This window comes from Notamacropus eugenii, chromosome 2, assembly GCF_028372415.1.
Source record: "Notamacropus eugenii isolate mMacEug1 chromosome 2, mMacEug1.pri_v2, whole genome shotgun sequence".
In the NCBI taxonomy this organism is placed as follows: Eukaryota; Metazoa; Chordata; class Mammalia; order Diprotodontia; family Macropodidae; genus Notamacropus; species Notamacropus eugenii.
The window spans coordinates 73,151,731-73,161,911 of NC_092873.1; the positions used below are offsets into that span (position 1 = coordinate 73,151,731).

The following is a 10,181-nucleotide window of genomic DNA, read 5'->3' on the forward strand; positions in this document are numbered from 1 at the left end:
TCTCTCTCATATCTGGTACAGGTTGCTTATCCCAACCAAATCTACCTTTAAGATATGACTTTCTGCTTAGACTCTATTCTAAACACACACTCTTATCAAGAGTTTGTCACTATACAGGTCTCCCTTACATGAGTGTAACTCTGGCCCTCAGAGAATGAATCTCTCTTTGTTGCTATAAAGTGTATGTGTGTGTTACTTTAGTTTTTGTCTACTTTCTGCACTGTATACTAATAAAATTCATGCTTATACCAGCTTTCTGAGAATCAATTTTCTATTACTTTGTAAATCTGGGTCCTTGCTCAAACCAAAATGGTAAGGCCAACTACAACACTAAGTTGTGCTTTTATTTGAAGATTTGTTGTTGACATTTTTTTGTCTTAAAATGGCCTGTAGATGTTCTTAAAAATTAGATTTTAAAAAACTGCAAAAATGCGCTATTTCTTCTTCCTTCCCTAACTCTTCCTATCCCCAACTGAGTACAAAAAAAAAAAGAACAAAACCCTGTTACAAAGATGTGCAGTCAAGCAAAATTTCCTCCTTGGGCATGCCCTAAAACATGTAAGTCTCATTCCCCCTCCCTGCCCTTTGGGTTTCTATTAGAAAGTAGTTAGCATATTTTGTCATTAGTCCTCTAGAATTATGTTTGGTGATTATACTGATCAGAGTTGCTAATTCTTTCAATGTTATTTGTCTTTACTATCTTGCTGGCATTGTATAAAGTATCTATCCTGGTCCTATGCACTTGTCTCTGAATTAACTCATATAAGTCTTCCCAGGTTTCTCTGAAATAATCTTCATCATTTCTTATAGCACAAAAGCATTCCATCATATTTATATGCTCTAATTTGTTCAGCCATTTCTCTCTTGATAGATACTCTCACAGACTGCCATTTTTTGAGAGGTCAAAAAGACCTATAAATATTTTTGTACATTCTTAGAATTTATTTTGCTTGTGGTAGAGCCATGATGGTGGAGTAAAAGCTGGGACTTGCTATGCTCTCCCCCCAAACCCAGTCAAATACCTCTAAAAATGACTCCAAACAAATTCTGGAGCTGCAGAACCCACAGAATGATGGAGTGAAGCAAATCTCCAGATGAAGACAGCCTAGAAGGTAAACAGGAAGTGTCTATTGCACCAGGCTGGGAGCAGAGCCCAGTCCAGTGTGGGCCTTGCCAATATAGACAGGACCTGAGCAAACCTGGGCAGGGGAAACTGATCTCTGGCACCTGTGGCAGTTTACAGACTTCACAACCCCAAAATGTGAAGAACAAATTGGAAAGTCAGTGGAAAAAACCTGTAGGATCTGTGCGAGAGAGTAGAGTGGTCCAGGCCCAGCCCCAGGGTGATGGAGGGGATAGAAGAGCAGCTGCAGTAGCAGCAGCACCAGCAGCAGAGGCAAGGGCAGAGGCTGTATCTGGAGCTCTGGGCCCATAGATTGTGGGGAGAATCGAGAAGCTGACGGTACACCTCCCAACCCCACTGGAAGCAGAGAACTATCTTGAAAAAGAGCTCAAAAGTCAGGTAAATGGCTGGGGAAATGAGCAAAAAGCAGAAAAAGAATTAGACTAGAGAATCTTGTCTTTGGTGATGAGGAAGATCAAAACATACAAACAGAAGACAACAATGTCAAAGCTCCTATATCCACAACCTCCAAGAAAAATATGAATTGGTCTCAGGCCATGGAAGAGCTCAAAAAGGATTTTGGAAATCAAGTAAGAGAAGCAGAGTAAAAATTGGGAAGAGAAATGAGAGTGATCCAAGAAAATCATGAAAAATGAGTCAACTGCTTACTAAAGGGGATCCCCCCAAAATACTGAAGAAAATAACACCTTAAAAATAGACTAACCCAAATGGCAAAAGAGATTCAAAAAGCCAATGAAGAGGATGCCCTAAAAAGCAGAATTGGCCAGATGGAAAAGAAGGTCCAAAAGCTCACTAAAGAAAATAATTCCTTAAAGGTTAGGATGGAGCAGATTGAAGCTAATGACTTTATGAAATATCAAGAAATTATAAAACAGAACCAAAGGAATGAAAAAATAGCAGACAATGTGAAATGTCTCATTGGAAAAACAACTGACCTGGAAACTAGATCCAGGAGAGATAATTTAAAAATTATTGGACTACCTGAAAGCCATGATCTGAAAAGAGCCTAGACATCATCTTTCAAGAAATTATCAAGGAAAACTGCCCTGATATTCTAGAACCAGAGGAAAAAATGAATATTGAAAGAATCAATAGGGGATAAGAGAAGGGAGAGATGTGATAGAAGGGAGGGAAGATTGAGGAAGGGGTAATCAGAATGCATGCTATCTTACGGGGGGGAAGCGGAGAGATGGGGAGAAAATTTGGAACTCAAAATCTTGTGGAAGTGAATGATGAAAACTTAAAATAAATTAATTAATAAAAAATAATTTGTTTTGCTTAGGACAAATCCCTCACTTAATTTACCTTTGTTTTAATTCTCTTCCCCCTTTCCCCCTTTTCACTCATTTCCCAATTGAGTGAAATGTACTTCTATACCCTACCGTGCCTGTATGTATTCTTTCCTCTTTGTCTGGTTTAAATAAGAATGAAATTCAAATACTGCTTGCTCCCTTCAACTGCTCCTCTTTATTTATATAGATATCTACTTGTGCCCCCTTGATTATGTGAAATAATTTTCCCAAACCTTCCCCATTCCCAGCCCCAAAGACTATTCCTCTTCTCCTCTTTCTATTCTTCTCTTAAAATCATCACAATATAACAGAGCTACTCCTAAGTCTTGTCTAATTAGACTCCCTCCCCTGATGATGACTGGGTTCAGAAGGGACACACATATCACATCACCATATTAGAGTGTAAGCCGTTTATCTTTGTTTAGTCCTTTATTATTGTTCATTCATGTTTACCTTTTTATGTTTTTCTTTGTTCTTGTGTTTGAAGTTTCAAACAGCTCTTGTCTTTTTATAGGAATGCTTGGAAGTTCTCTATTTCATTAAAGATCCATTTTATTCCACTTGTCAGATCATGTTCGGTTTTAGTAGGTAAGCAATTCTCTATTGTAAGCTTACATTGTTTGCATTACATGTCATTACAAGTTCTCTGCTCCTTTATAAGAATGACTAATAAATTGTGTTATTCTGTGGCTCCTCAGTACTTCCTGCCTTCTTGCCTTATTTTTTTGACATGAAAACTCTGGATTTTTGGCTATAATCTTCCTGGGAGTTTTCATTTGGGGATTTCTTTGAGGAAGTGATGGATAGATTCTGCCCATTTCAACTTTGTCCTCTTGTTCAAAGATATCTCTGTGGTTTTCTTTTAAGATTTTTTTGAAATATGATGTCTGGGCTATTATTTAGTCATGACATCTAGATTGTCCAATGATTCTTTTTTTTCTCCTTGAACTCTTTTCCAGATCAGTTGTTCTTACTATGTGATACTTTGTATTTTCTCTTTTTTTAGAGTTTTGACTTTATTTTGATATTCGTTTCATGAAATCATTAGCTTTTATTTGGTCCAGTCTAATTTTTATGTTGTTTTAGCGACAAACAAAATTTGTCTTGTGACAAATTAATGTCCTTTCCAGTTCTTTCATAATTCTAATTTCTTTTGTAATTCTTTTCCTCTACCACTCTCATTTCATTGGCAAAAACATTTTTAATTATTTTTTTTAACTTTTGTGCTATGTCTTCTAGGAATTCTAATTTAATTTGTGTCCAAACCATGGTTTTTCTTTGAGGTTTTGCTTATAAAAGTTTTAGAGTTATTCTCTTCTGGGTTCCTGTCTTCAGTGTCATTGCCACAATAATAGCTTTATGTGGTGGGATTTTTTTACTTGTTTGCTTATACTTCCATTCTACTTCCTGACTTCAGACTTGATTTTGGGGATGGGCTCTGTGGACTTCTGTAGAAAGATCTGGGCTTGTCCTGTTGCTGACTTTCTTGGGGTATTGAGTCTTCCAAGATCTCAGGAACAGCTCAGGCTCAGGATCTGAAACTTTTCAAAGTGTTCTGATCTAGGGCAAAGTATGACAGCTGTTTCCTAGGTTTGAGCCCTGTAAGTTTCTCATTTAAATTGTTGTTTGGTTCAGCCACTATAAAGCAGCAAGGAGGCTCTGCAGTTTACATTTATACAACTGCAATGCCCCACCACCACTACCCTTACTTTGGTCTACTTACTTCTAACTGGGCTGGAGGCTGCAAATGATACTTTATTTTGCTCTTGTTGTGTGTTACTGCTACTACTGTTGCCTCCTTCTGAGCTTGCTCCCCTTCTGTATAGTACCTAGGGCCTGAGATCACGGGGGTTGGGGAGCAGGTAAAATCCCCTTATCATTCTACAATGGATCTTTAAGCCAGGAGTGAGTAGGGGACAACCAAGCTGCCAGTTTCTTCCTACCACTCTCAGGGTACACTAGTATAAGTCTAGAGGTGCTGCAGTATGAATCTGGGAGTCTTTTTCCCCACTTCACAACCTCTTCCTAAGCACTAGAGTATGCCATGCATCGTATGTTCTGAAACAGGCCCTGTCCTCAGTGTCCATGCACTTTTCTATCTCTCTATATCAACCAGGGCTGGAAAAATGACTCACTGTAACTTTTCCTTGGACTTTTACATGAGGATTCAGTCTGGTGCATTTTATAGATTTTTTTTTTTGGAGGGAGAAAGGCAAGGCAGTTGGGGTTAAGTGACTTGCCCAAGGTCTCACAACTAGTAAGTGTCAAGTGTCTGTGACTGGATTTGAACTCAGGTCCTCCTGACTCATGCTACATTCACTGCACCACCTAAATGCCCCATTTTCTAGATTTTCTTAGATGAGTTCTGGGATAGAGGGAGTTTCTCTCAGTATTATCTCCTGCTATTCTACCATCATGGCTCCCTGACTGATTGGTTTCTGATTGACTGCTAGACAATGTCCAAAAATCTGTCTCCCACCTTCAAACCTCTACTTTGAGTCTCAGATTTATTTTTTCATTTACCTGATGATGAATACTTTTCCTTTCTCATGATGTCTTGTTCAGACCTTGCTTCTGTCCTAGGCTAGGCCTAAACAGAATCTTTACCCTTCTCCTTGGTCATGGGAAGCCCTAGAGAGTACAAAGCTTTCCCTTGACCTTTGTTTTCCATATAACTGGGCTTCTGTGGGATTGTATCCACCTCCATGGAGCTGTCAAAAGCAGAACCCTTGGCCACTGTGTTATCTAAGTCCGTAGCTAGAGGCAATAGTGACTTTAGCCAAGCAGCGAAGTTGTATTCAGTGACATCCAGTGGATGATCCAGTGCATCTTGCAGCAATTCTCAGAACAAGGTCAGTGGGATTAGGCTTGAGGATATTTGTGGCCCTCTAGCCCTGCAGCATCAGAGGCAGGAGCTAGTCCTTCTCATGTGTATGCCTCTTCATTTATGAATTGTGTGGCCATTTATGGAAGAGTTGACTAAGAGGGTTTTTGGGTTGACATAAGCACCAACATCAGTGGTGGAATTTTAGATTCATAGTAATATCCTCTGCTGATATATATGAAAAACAAAAACTTTGATTTTTTTCCTAGATACGCTCTTCCCTCTGGGATTTCACAACATGATTGCCTTCTGATTCTCTTTCTACTTGTCAGGCAACTCCTTCAAACATCCTTTGCAGGCTCATCATAAATCTTATGCCCCTTAACTGTGGATGTTCCATAATCCTGTGCCCTCTTCTCTCTCTACACTGTCTCTTGAAGACCTCATCACCTTCCATAGGTTTAATTATCAGTCTGTGGAGGACTCACAGATATACATATCCAGCCCTAATCTCTTCCATGAGCTTCAGTTCCACATCACCAACTACCTAATAGATCCTTCAGTCTGGGTGTCCCAGAGACATCTTAAATTCATGTCCAAAATAGAACTTAATATGGTTTTCCCACAACCTCCTCCAAGCTTTCTTATTTCTAATACATGACTTTCCTTATAGACTCTCAGATTTATAATCTTAGTGACATCCTTGATACCTAACTCTTAATCACCTCATGCTCATGGGTTCAGTCAGTTACCAAATCTTGACTTGTCTATCTCCGCATTTCACACATCTAATACTTTCCTAATCATACAGTCACCACTTAGGTTGAGACCTGCATCATTCCTTGCCTACATAGGGCAATAACCTCTTTTAGATACAGGGTCTAACTCAAGCCAGTGCCCTGGTAGGTTAGGTTCAACATTACAATAAAACAAGACACTCATAGGTCACTAATCACAGCAGGAGAAGGATATACAAGTATGAGTTGGTTCAGCTGAGCAAAGCTCACTTACCTGAGTTATCCATCATGATGCACCAGCCAAAAAGCACCCAGAGATCCTCATGACTATTTAATATTCAGTCATTCTGTCAGTAAACATTTATTATGGTCCTACTATGTTCCAGGCACTGTGCTAAATATTAAGAGTTACTCCAGCAGAGGGAGCATTGGTTATAACACATGTATATGTCAGAATAATATCCATCACAGGCACCTAGCTTACATAACAATCTTCTTCTTCCTATACAGAAGACAGAATTTCTATGAAAGAAAAGACTAGTAGTCAAACTAATTTATAAATATTCCCTGTGTTTGGAGTACTTAACATAGAAATAATATAGAATTTTGTTCCATCCTTAGAAGTACTAAGCATGATGGAGGTACCTAGGGCAATCATATAGTAATGGCCAGTTTGGCCACTCATTAAATTGGGTGAAGGGAAGTCTAGAAAGATGTGTTAATCCAAATTGCAAAAGGCTTTAAATAGTGGACTAATAAGTTTGCACAGTTCCTTAAATGTAACATAGAGACACTGAAGGCTTTGAGGAGAATTACATGACCAGGGTTTGCATTAGGAAGGTAATGTTGGCAGTTGTATAGAGGATGAATTAGAAAGAGCAAAGATTAGAAACAGAGGAACCGATTAGCCGTGCAAAGAGTCTGAACTTAGGTGGTGACCATATGAATAGAGAGAGAAATAGATGTAAAAGTTAATGAATAGACAATACTTTGTTGTTGAGTCATGCCTGACCTAATGTGACACCATGGATTTTTGTCCATAAGGTTTTCTTGTCAAAGAGACTAATGGGCTTTGCATTTTCCTTCTTTTTTCTCAAACTGATTTTATTTGGGTAGGTAACTGACTGAGGGAGTCTCATTTGTAACCAAGTTGGAATTCACAGTATGATGTTACATTCACATTTTTAAAATATATCTGTATGTACAGGAATTTGTAAATAGATGTAAACATACATTACTTTCCAAGGTCTGGTTTGCATTCCCTTCTCTCCCCCCACCAAAAGAACAAGCAAAAACAACAGCCCCAAATTCAGTAAGGCCAACCTGTCGAAAACAATTTTAAAATTAAAGGACTGATAATACCAGTTAAACCAAGAAGGAAAATAGAGTTTTGACTTTAGATGATACTGGATGATTTAACACTTATTTTTCAGTAAAAGTAGGCACTGATTTTTAAAAGGAAATTTGTTCCTTACAGATAACAGCCATTATGGCTGGTTAACATGTTCACTAGTATAAAGTAATCCCGTGCAGCAACAACTGATTTTACATTAATCAAGTGTATAAAGTTAGGTTATAATTGGCTTTGCAATATCTATACAAGAAGCCATACTGTAGAAGGCTCACTGGAGTTCAAGTTCACCATTCCGTTCCCTTTCTGCAGTGCAGCTGTGTAGCATTATACAAAGTACTCTGTTGTTCAACTATTTTGCCATTTAAACTATACCTCAAAGGTAAGTGATTAAAAAAACAAAACAAAAAACTGGTTTTTGAGTTTTAAAAAAAGGGATTAGGGGGAGAAGAGGCACCATGTTTTCTCATCCAATGCATGTCCCAATCTTCCCGCAGGAGGCATGCCAGGTGGAGGGATGGAAGGTGTCACTGGGGGTTGCCCACCTGGGGGCACAGCTGGAGGAGGGTAACTGGCAGGTGACATCCCAAGCCCTAGAGGAGGGTGGGGAGGAACAGTATGAATTGGAGGCAATTGTGGAGGTGAAAAGTTGGGGTTGTATACTGGTGGGGGAGGATATCCAGGAGTTGGTGGGGGAATGTTGGGTGGTGGAAATGATTCTGGGAGAGGTGGGACAGGTGGTGGAGGATTAGGAAGGTCTACATGAGGATGGCATGACAAGTGAGTGGGTGGTCCATATGCTGGAGACAGAGCCCCATAGGCTGGTCCTTCTGTCTTCATCATGGATTGCAGACTTTGATAACCCTCTCCTGACATGTAGGAATTTGTAGTTGACATTCTAATAGTGTAGCTGGAAGGTGGGGGGGGGGGGCTGGTGAGGAAGAGGAGGTGGCTGATGTACAGGGGCAGGATGACTGGGAGGAGGAATCTGGACTTTTGGTAGCTCTCCAGCCTTCACTGTGTCGGTCTGCTTACCCCTCTCCCATTGAAATTGCAACTGTGAGGGTTGGCTTACATTCTGCTGTCTTGTTGTCTTCCTTAGGAGAAACAACCACTGATTGTTTAACCTGCCTGGGAGGGCTAGGCTGAGGAGATGGTTTCTTATATGGTTGTGCTTGCTGCTGTTACTGCTGCTGTGCTATCTGCTGGGACTCTTTCTGTTGTGAACTTTGAGACTGTTGTGACTGTTGTACTGAGGACACTTGAGGTGTTGACTGAAGAGACAGCAGTTGCTGCAATTGATAAGGAGTATGATGAGGCATCTGCTGTTTTCCATGTGAATAGAGATCCAGGATCTGGTGGTAAATGTCTTCTAGTACATCAACAGGTACATCTTGAACAAACTGTTCCCACCGTCTCCTGTACATTGGTTTTGATGTCCATTCCTGTATTTCAAATTTGCATAAATGGCCTGCCAAGTACATGACTACTACTGCTATGATCTCAGATTCCCATTGTAGTGATAATGTAGTACACAAGCTGTCATTTACAAATGTCTATGCCATTTGAACCAATTTTTGAATTTTATTTTTGTCACCTTTGAGTTGTTTGGCATATTGAAGGAGGAACTGGTAGGGATGTTCCACTTGCAAATCAAACTGTATGGTTTGTAATGAGATCCTCTCCAGAACCATAGCTTCTTCCTTTGGGTCATCTCCAAACTGAACAAACTGTACATCATTTAATAAGCTACGAACTGTTTTGGTAATATCTTTACATTTTTTAGGAGTTGAACTCAGATCTTCCTGACTCCAGGCTGTCCATGTGACAGGATCCGAGCCACTACCTCTAAGCTAGCCACTGCCCCAAACCCATTCCTCACATTTCCCACAGAAACAGGAGGTGTGCCCATGCACTCACCTACAAGCACATGCATCTAGTCTCAGATAGGACCACAATCCTCAATTAGAAAACAGTACCATGAGGAAGCCCATGCAGGATGTGGACCCCAAAACAATAGAAGGGACTTTCCCTAAGTAGACACTTGCTCAGTAATAGCAAAAGCTGTCCTTTAGGTGAACTTGTGATGTAGAGAGGCTTATTATAATATCATTATCATACGTACACCCCCCTCAGTGGGTTTTTCTACATGCATTGTTGGGTAATTGCATGTCTACTGTGACTGGGACCCCTCCCCTATGATTTAATCCCATAACAAACCCCTCTCATCTTTTTAATATTCATAATTTCTGTTATGTTCTCTACGCTATAAAATCTTGCTTTTCTGAAGTTGTTGGTTCCTCTTGGAACTTAGCCCTCTTCATAAGAGGCATCAATCTCAATAAATGCCTATACTTGGATTAGAGGTGGTCTGACTGAATTCTTTGAGACAGTTCCACCACAACACATCACGAACCTGAAACACATAGAGCTGATAACTGAAACCATGGTAACAGATAAGATCACCAAAGGATAGAATCAAGACAGAGCTGTGAACGGATAACCACACTTGGGTAGCAGGAGATGAATGATGGTTGAACAAAAGATATTAAGAAATAGAGAAGCAGAGGAGAGCAGAAGCATAGATGTATCCAATAGGATGCAGAGATAGTATCCCAAAAATATGCGTGTGGAAGTGGGGTCAACAGCCCCAATATAGGTGATATTAATGAGCAAGGCAGGATGCATATATCAAGCAAGAATTAAGAGCTAATAGTGTGCTGGGGTTGGAGAGAGCTAATTTAGAGAGTGTTAATCTAGAGCTATTAGGACAAAGTAGGAGAGAACATCAGTATATAAAAGGCTGGTATATGTTTTGGAGATTCAAATAACT

General features: G+C 39.8%; 1 pseudogene; it reads right to left on the bottom strand.

Moving 5' to 3' along the window:
- Positions 1 to 7,786: 7,786 nt before the first annotated feature.
- On the bottom strand, positions 7,787 to 9,284 carry LOC140522653 (cyclin-K pseudogene; annotated as a pseudogene).
- Between the last annotated feature and the right edge of the window lie 897 nt (positions 9,285 to 10,181).